The sequence below is a fragment of the Schistocerca serialis genome, chromosome 11, assembly GCF_023864345.2.
Source record: "Schistocerca serialis cubense isolate TAMUIC-IGC-003099 chromosome 11, iqSchSeri2.2, whole genome shotgun sequence".
NCBI lineage: Eukaryota > Metazoa > Arthropoda > Insecta > Orthoptera > Acrididae > Schistocerca > Schistocerca serialis.
The window spans coordinates 209,685,013-209,694,893 of NC_064648.1; the positions used below are offsets into that span (position 1 = coordinate 209,685,013).

The window sequence follows — 9,881 nt, forward strand, 5'->3', positions numbered from 1 at the left end:
AGTCCGGAAAGGCTCAAAATCATGAAAAGTTCAATTTTTACTTTTTTGCGTTTTCTGAATCTGCAGACTATTACCTTTTAATAGATACATAATTTATTCAATTCCGAAGACTACAACTATTTTTAATTTTTTTTTGAAATGTGTTCTACATGGGCGTGACCCACTGTGGCCCTGTTAAACTGCTGTCAAATGGTGTTATTATTAACGTCCGTGTTCATCAGGTACATGAATGTTTTATGGGCGAATCGGATGTGAATGAAATATTTGATATGTCGGTTCTCAAAGGAATTTTTTCAAACTGTGTAAGATGTACTCATTGTAGTGAAGTTGGTCTGGAACTCTCCATAATAAAGCACGTAGGACTTGCTAGTGAAATACAACTGAAATGTGATAAGTGTTCATACATGACCACCTTTTGGAACAGTGTTGCAGTAACTGCAACTGAAGAAAATGGTAGCAAAATCTACGAACACAACATTAGATTTGTTTATTCCTTGCGTTCAGTTGGTAAGGGTGCTACTGCAGGTGCAATTTTCTGTGGCATTATGAATCTTCCAAATCCCCCAACCAAGTTTACGACCTATAATAAATTAATAGGGTCTAAAGTAGAAGATGTCTGTATAGAATCTATGAAGAACGCTGTGGAAGAGGCAGTAATAGAAAATAATGGTAACAGAGATTTGACTGCAGCGTTCGATGGTACCTGGCATAAACGGGGACACACATCTCTTCATGGTGTAGTATCTGCCACCAGTATGTATACAGGGAAAGTTTTAGATGTAGCAGTAATATCAAAGTATTGTAGATGTCCACAAAAATATAAAGGTACACATGAAAATAATTGCAAAGCTAACTATAGTGGCAGTAGTGGAGGAATGGAAGTGGCTGGTGTTGCCAGTATATTCCAGCGTTCTGAGGCGTGTGATAAAGTGCGATATGTTAATTACCTTGGTGACGGTGATTCTAAAAGTTTCAAACATGTTCAAGGACTGAAGCCCTATGGTGATGATGTTGTAGTGCAGAAATTTGAGTGTATTGGACACGTACAGAAGCGAATGGGAACAAGACTTCGGCGACTGAAAGCTTCGTACAAAAAACAAAAACTCAGTGTTGGTAAAGGGTTGGATGGGAAGGGAAGGTTAACTGACAGTGTAATTGACAAAATACAGAACTATTATGGAATTGCTATTAGGCAAAATACACAAAGTGTCGACGAAATGAAGAAGGCTGTTTGGGCTCTTTTTTTTTCATACTTCTTCAACCGATGAAAATCCCCAACATAGCTTGTGTCCCAAAGAAGAAGACAGTTGGTGTAAATATAACAAAGGATTGCTAACTGGTGAAGTGTACACTCATAAGCATAGTCTGCCTCATGCAATAATGGATGTGATAAAACCTATTTTCAGAGACTTAGCAGCACCTGAACTGTTGAAAAAGTGTATTCACGGAAAAACTCAAAATCCCAATGAAAGTGTAAATAGTGTTATATGGTCGAGAATCCCCAAGACTGTATTTGTTGGAATAGAAACACTTCACTTTGGTGTGTATGATGCTGTTGCGACTTTCAGTGATGGCAACATTGTAAGGTGCAAGGTATTTAGAAATATGGGAATGAAGATAGGTTCTAACATGGTACGAGCGATGCTTGCTTTAGACAAGGAACGCCTTCGGGCTGCAGACAGGGCTGTAAAAAGTCTAGAAATACAAGCAAGAGTAAACAGGAGGAGGAACAAGAGGAAGCTGGAGGAGGAGTTTGCAGAGGGTGAAGATAATCCATCCTATGGACCTGGAATGCACTAAAAAGTTAATCCAATCTTTGTCGCTCGATTCCCAAAACTTTTATTATCTCATGCTAATTACATGTTTTCTCAGCATCTTCCAAACATATTTGTTTCAAACTTTCAATAAATGTTACACAGTACTTTCTGCATAATTTAACACAGCCTTTTTCCAAAAAACTGTATATTTTTGAATATATAAATAAAAAATTGCAAAAAAATGTTGTGAATTTTCATTACAATTGAAAAAAAATCATCTTTAATAACTGAACTAAAATTTTGTAAAATCCCTGTGTTAAGTTGTAGCCCATATTCCAATAAATAAACTGTAAAAAGTTCAACTTCCTACCTCAAATACTTTGTGAGGAAATATGTAATTTATAAGCGTTATTTTAACATTGCAAGTGTAGGGCGTTCCGGAGCCCCTTAATGTGAAGTGGTGGAAGTAACACCTTTTTGGGATCCACAAGGCTTTTCCTCTCAACATTTTTAACCCCTACCTGTAAGGTTTTCTCAAGGGCCAAGTTTTTTTTAATGTAGTGTTGCTTTCTGTCTCTACTGTACCATTCACAGAGAAAGCAAGGGAACTTTGTGTAGCCACTTTGTTGACCGAGCAGCATTGAAATGACTTTTAAATCACAACTTAGTGTCCATTTGTGGTCTCAATAACAGAGTTTGCTTAAAATCATTTCAAGGTTTTCGTAACATTCTTTTAAGTGAACCGAGTGTCCATCTGGTACAGAAGCATACTTACTGCCACTGTGTAGAAGTACTGCTTTAAGGCTTCTTTTTGAAGAATCAATAAAAAGTCTCCACTCATCAGGAGCATATTCTATTTTGAAACGTGCCATAAGTGCAGGAACATGATTGCAAAACACAAGGTCACCTTCTTGAGAGAAGAAAGATACAGACTCCTTTTCCCTCGATCGATACCAAGAAAAGGATGTATCCGGAGCCAACATATGTTTATCTTTCAATCTAGATCCTAAAACCTCTGGCGATTCTTTAGAAAGGCCTAGGTCTCTAACTAAATCGTTCAGTTCAGATTGTGAGAATGGAATAGGACCGGTTGTGCCAGGATCGTAGCAATCTGTGTCTTCAGAATGAGATTTTCACTCTGCAGCGGAGTGTGCGCTGATATGAAACTTCCTGGCAGATTAAAACTGTGTGCCCGACCGAGACTCGAACTCGGGACCTTTGCCTTTCGCGGGCAAGTGCTCTACCAACTGAGCTACCGAGGCACGACTCACGCCCGGTACTCACAGCTTTACTTCTGCCAGTACCTCGTCTCCTACCTTCCAAACTTTACAGAAGCTCTCCTGCGAACCTTGCAGAACTAGCACTCCTGAAAGAAAGGATATTGCGGAGACATGGCTTAGCCACAGCCTGGGGGATGTTTCCAATATGAGATTTTCACTCTGCAGCGGAGTGTGCGCTGATATGAAACTTCCTGGCAGATTAAAACTGTGTGCCCGACCGAGACTCGAACTCGGGACCTTTGCCTTTCGCGGGCAAGTGCTGGCAGAAGTAAAGCTGTGACTACCGGGCGTGAGTCGTGCTTCGGTAGCTCAGTTGGTAGAGCACTTGCCCGCGAAAGGCAAAGGTCCCGAGTTCGAGTCTCGGTCGGGCACACAGTTTTAATCTGCCAGGAAGTTTCAATCTGTGTCTTCTTCACTGTCACCTTGCTGAGCCAATGGCTCGTGATCATCTATATCAGCCAACCAATCTGGAGGAGAGGGTATTGGTACTTCAGGTACACGAGAAACAGGGCGAATGGGTGATTGAACGTTAGGGTAAGAAATATCCTTTTTGTTTTTCAGATTGAAACCTAGTACGTTGCAAGAACAAAACAGCAGTCATCACTATGATTTTTGGGCTCCCTCCAAACCACTGGTATTCCAAAACGTGAGGACTGCTTTTTACATTGAAACCATTGCCTCAGTTCTTCCACACATACTGAACAAACTTTGTGTGGGGCCCAAGGCTTACCTTGATCGCCTAACTTAATACCAAACTTGGCGAAATATAGTTTTTCAACAAAATCAGAAATGTTTATTTGTTGCTTCTTAACGGTATAGTTACCACAAAGGTGGCAGAAACAATCTGGCGAGTTAATACATCCTCTGGTAACCATTGTCCTTTGTCCATAAAACAGATTCACAGCACAAGGAAACAGTCACTACTTTAAAGCACCAGTAACAACAACACGTGAACAGCACAGAGTGAAGAGGTAGTGCCGACCTGTGTGGCCGAGCGGTTCTAGGCGCTACAGTCTGAAGCCGCGCGCCCGCTACGGTCGCAGGTTCGAATCCTGCCTCGGGCATGGATGTGTGTGATGTCCTTAGGTTAGTTAGGTTTAAGTAGTTCTAAGTTCTAGGGGACTGATGACCTAAGATGTTAAGTCCCATAGTGCTCAGAGCCATTTGAACCATTTTATTGGCTACAAATCAGCGCGTGATTTAACACACCAGTGAACAGTCTTTACAACATAACCATCAATATAATAGCAAATTACTCACACGTGTACTCCCCCACGATTTCGATTCGTAAGGCCATAGACAAAACGTGGAGAACGTATCACTTAGACCAACATAATGATGCTCACTCAGTTAGCCCAAATAACTGACTCCCTTAGTTGCACAGCAAAGAACCAGACCTAATGAAGCCACCACAGTTTTCGCCTCTAAATTGTCACAGTACAAGTGAGGCTCAATCACAAATGTAATTTTACATCACCAGCTCCCGTATAGTCAATACAAGCGCCTGATTTTCACGAACCAAAACTCGGCCACCGTCGTAAATGATGTGCACTATAGCTGTCGATAACCCTTAAAAAATTACAGCACTGGAGTGAAATAAATAATTAGGGAAGTATAAGTACTGATACATCGCCATAGATAAGAAAGTTCCGTATGTTTAAGAATTGGCAAAACACTCTCTTCCTTGTGCGCTATCATTTGCCAAACTTTCGTTTCGATATCTCGAGCGGTTTAGGAGATATGAGAGATGTTGCGAGTATTTCATTCTTGCGGGCGTGAGATCGGAAATGAGCGCGCTGCACAGGATCCATTTTCTCGAGATCGGAGGCAGATAGAGACCTCCTCCCAAGTAAAAAAAAAAAATTCAGCATGTTAGCTAAATTTCATACACAGCAACATATGGTGTAATACCCACCAAACGCAAAATCATAGCGACCCCTAATTTTCGTAGGGAACTTTTTGAGTATTGCGTAGTGTCTTACTAAAATGTGTACATCACAATTAAGAATGGTCATTAGCGAGATCATGGGCACTTCGCCACGAAGGTGACATATAACGCTACAAGTAAGGCAAAAATCAAATAACTTCAGTGAATAGTTCCTGTCAAATCGTTTGAGGAAGATAACAGGTTGCGCGCGCTTCAGTTCTGTCAGCGCAGAGCGTCGCCAGTCGGCGCGTGCGAAGTATGTATGTTGTACGCGTCGCAATATGCGCTGGACCCGCGCGACCCGTGCGGCACGTGCGTGTCGCGCTGTAGTCTAGTGTCACGTCACACGTGCTACACGCTTCTCAATTTGCGCCTAGCCTAGTCTCCTCTCTCACTTGGAGTGCCTCAGTGAACAGTGTCAAATTCAGTATGTTTTGTTTTGCAACTAACAAGGGAACCTCCCCATCGCACCCCCCTCATATTTAGTTATAAGTTGCCACAGTGGATAGACCCTGAAAAACTGAACACAGATCAATCGAGAAAACAGGAAGAAGTTGTGTGGAACTATGAAAAAATAAACAAAATATACAAACCGAGTAGTCCATGCGCAAGATAGGCAACATCAAGGACCGACAGAGCGCAGGAGCGCCGTGGTCCCGTGGTTAGCGCGAGGAGCTGCGGAACTAGGAGTCCTTGGTTCAAGTCTTCCTTTGGGTAAAAAGTTTAATTTTTTATTTTCAGACAATTATCAAAGTTCAGGCACTGACACATGATCAACTTCGCTCTCCAAAATTCCAGGACACGTTCAGATTTGCTTGGACATATGCAGGATTTGACGGTCTACACACGGAAAAATTTGAAAACGTAAGAAACATATGTTTTGACAGAGCACAGGGAAAAGTGTGCGAGTGTGAGACTTTTGGATTCATTTGTTGCAGTTTATGTGACAAACTCTTATGTTTTCATCACTTTTTTGGGAGTAATTATCACATCCACAAGAAAACCTAAATCGGGCAACGTAGAAGAATCTTTTTACCCATTCGCCAAGTGTACAAGTTAGGTGGGTCGCCAACATATTCCTGTCATGTGACGCACATCCCGTCACCAGTGTCGTATAGAATATATCAGACGTGTTTTCCTGTGGAGGAATCGGTTGACCTATGACCTTGCGATCAAAAGTTTTCGGTTCCCATTGGAGAGGCACGTCCTTTCGTCTACTAATCGCACGGTTTTGCGGTGCGGCCGCAAAACACAGACACTAAACTTATTACAGTGAACAGAGACGTCAATGAACGAATGGATAGATCATAACTTTGTTAAAATAAAGAAAAATTTTTCGCTTGAGGAGAGACTTGAACCGAGGACCTCGCGTTTCGCAGCTGCTCATGCTAACCACGGGACCACGGCGCTCCTTATCTCGGAATGTCCATGATGTTGCCTATCTTCGCGTCGACTACTCAGTTTGTATATTTTGCTTATATTTTTATAGTTCCACACAACTTCTTCCTGTTTTCTCGATTGATCTGTGTTCAGTTTTTCAAGGCCTATCCACTCTGCCAGCTTATAACTAAATCTGAGGGGGGTGCGATGGGGAGGTTCCCTTGTAAGTTGTTGCCTTAAGATGATGCTAGAGTTTGCTACTGTGGTTAGCATCCACTCCTGGAACTTCTGCACTGGCTTCTGTTGTAACAGTGCTATTTACGCTTTTTCTAACCTTAGAACTAGCCTCCAGTGTATTAGTTAGTCCTGTCTGGAATAAACAATTATTTTAAAACCCTGTTTGTCCAAGAGTCTCCACAACGAGTTCCCTACCGAGTCTCACCACTTGCATTTCTAGTAAATGCCTGTACCAGTGTTGGCTCAGGCAGAACAAAAGAATCAAACGCCTTCACTGTAAATTGTCCTTCTGCCTCGTGCTCTGTACCACTCGGGAGCGCAGACTGACCAGCAACTCCTTCCTCCCTCTCCCACCTATGTCAGGACACGACAAAAAAAAATGGTTCAAATGGTTCTGAGCACTATGGGACTTAACATCTTAGGTCATCAGTCCCCTGGAACTTAGATCTAATTAAACCTAACTAACCTAAGGACATCACACACATCCATGCCCGAGGCAGGATTCGAACCTGCGACCGTAGCAGTCCCGCGGTTCCGGACTGCAGCGCCTAGAACCGCACGACCACCGAGGCCGGCAGGACACGACAGCGTGGAGGGGCTCCACCTCATATCACTTCAAAATAAATGCACACTAAGTTTTTTTAAAATCCATCTTTTATTCTACATGTTTGAAAGTTTTACAGTGGCTACATACATCCTTTAGGAACAATATTTTCACTTCTCCACACGATTTCGATCCCTCTCAACTGCCTTACGCCATCTTGGAGCCAGCGCCTGTATACCCGCACGGTAAAATTCTGGACCAACCTGTTGGAGCCACTGTTTGGCAGCGTGCACAAGGGAGTCATCATCTTCAAACCTCGTTCTACGGAGAGAGTCTTTCAGTTTCCCAAAGAGATGATAGTCACACGTAGCCAGGTCAGGACTGTAAGGCGGGTGTTCCAGTGTTGTCCATCCGAGTTTTCTGATCGCTTCCACGGTTTTTTGACTGACATGTGGCCGTGCATTGTCGTGCAACAGCAAAACGTCCTGCTTTTGCCGATGTAGTCGAACAAGACTCAGTCGAGCTCGAAGTTTCTTCAGTGTCGTCACATACGCATCAGAATTTATGGTGGTTCCACTTGGCATTATCTCCACAAGCGAGAGTCCTTCGGAATCGAAAAACACCGTAGTCATAACTTTTCCAGCAGAAGGTGTGGTTTTGAATTTTTTTTCTTGGGTGAATTTGCACGATGCCACTCCACTGAGTGCCTCTTCGTCTCTGCTGAAAAATGACGGAGCCACGTTTCATCACCTGTCACAATTCTTCCAAGAAATTCATCTCCACCATTCTCGTACTGTTCCAAAAGTTCGCTGCATACCGTTTTTCTTGTTTCTGTGTGAGCCACTGTCAACATCCTAGGGACCTACCTAGCACAAACCTTTTTTAACGCCAACACTTCCAGTATTCTGCAAACACTTCCCTCCCCTATCCCAGCGTAGCGTGACAATTCGTTCACTGTGATGCGTCTGTCAGCAGTCACCAATTCGTTAACTCTCTGCACATTGTCTGGAGTGTGTGCAGTACGAGGCCTGCCGCTGCGAGGACAATCCTCAATATTGCCGTGCCCGCTTTCATCACGTAACCTGCTTGCCCACCGACTAACTGTACTGCGATCGACAGCAGCATCTCCGTACACCTTTTTCAACCTCTTGTGGATGTTTCCCACTGTCTCGTTTTCACAGCACAGAAATTCTGTGACAGCACGTTGCTTCTGACGAACGTCAAGTGTACCAGCGATCTTGAAGACATGCTGTGATGGCGCCACCCACGGGAACAGGTTGAACTAAGTTTGAAAACAAGCGGGAAGGATGTATCTACACACTGTAAAACTTTCAATATGCAGAATGAAAACTGTATTTTTACAAAAAACAGTGTGCATTTCTTTTGGAGTGACACTCGTATATATAAATGGATCAGCGCTGAACTTGGACGGGTGTCTTGGGACGTCAAAAAAAATGGCTCTGAGCACTATGGGACTTAACATCTGAGGTCATCAGTCCCCTAGAACTACTTAAACCTAACTAACCTAAGTACATCACACACAGGTGTGAACGTAAAGAGGTATGAATCTCCTTCCAGAATCAAACAGTTTTGATTTATCGGCTGCATTTCGTATGCTGAGTGTATGGCATGACGGCAACAAGCGTAAACTGGTGGCCTACCGCATTGTTGACGGCAAAGTTTTCAAAAATTGCATCGTGTTGTACTTTACTCTGAAGTGTCACAGTAGCTACGAAAAGAAAACAAGTGCATTATTAAGCTGTCACGCTTTGCTGTAAGATGAAAAAAAAACTTTTTTAACGAATAGTTACCTTGTAACCTCCCTTCAGATAAATTTCGTAACCTATCAATATTAAAATGTGACTAATTTCTCGATAAAATTGTGGCTCACTTATAACGTTTCAATAATTGACTGTGAATTTAAACTGGTAAATTTTGGATGTCAGCAGTGCTGCCTCATGGCCCTGAATGATCATTCTGAATAAATTGAGAATTCTTACCTCAATGAAGTCGGCGGATAACGCGCATATTTCTGCTCCTATAAGAAATTTTTCTGACACAGTCCAGTGCAACGCTGGCCGATAGATTTGTCATGTATAAAAGGAAACCACTGATTTTTCTTTACGATAATCAGGATGACCATGGATTGGAGAAATTAGTAAATTCTTTAAATTCAGATGAATGATTGTCAAAAATTAATTTTATAAAAAAAGGTTATTATTAAAAGATTTTTGTTGAAAAATTTACATGGGACTTGACATAACAATAGTACGAATTTAGTTGTAACAAATTACATATGCGCGCCGCTGCTTTTACATTATACTACATCGCTCAGGCACCGCCATCGCTCCCCACGACCGGCCCAGCCAACTCGATACACCAGACTGCTAGTAACTACAAACTCCTATTGCTACACAGTTCCTACTGCTGACAACACTGCTCTCTGGTCTGAGATTCTCTTACAGCTTACATATCGCAGGCAGCGCGTGAGCAATCCATCGAAATTTCATCTGCTCGAGTGCGCTAGCAATGAATTCCTCAGTCACGGACCTCTTACAACCCCAATTCGAATAAGAAGGACAGCATATCGGATCACAGAACAGTGCTTTGTATTTTTTTTATGCGAAAAATAAAAGATATTCTGGCAAGGGAAACTCCCTAGCGCACCACCATCAGATTTAGTGGTAAGACGGCCCAGTGCAAAGGACATAAAAAACTGGACACAGATAAAAGCGTGTTTTCATGCTTGATCTGTG

General features: G+C 42.5%; 1 non-coding gene across 1 annotated transcript; it reads right to left on the bottom strand.

Moving 5' to 3' along the window:
- Positions 1–2,944: 2,944 nt before the first annotated feature.
- Trnas-cga (transfer RNA serine (anticodon CGA)) lies at positions 2,945–3,019 on the bottom strand. The gene has a single exon. It is a non-coding gene; the product is annotated as a tRNA-Ser (tRNA).
- Between the last annotated feature and the right edge of the window lie 6,862 nt (positions 3,020–9,881).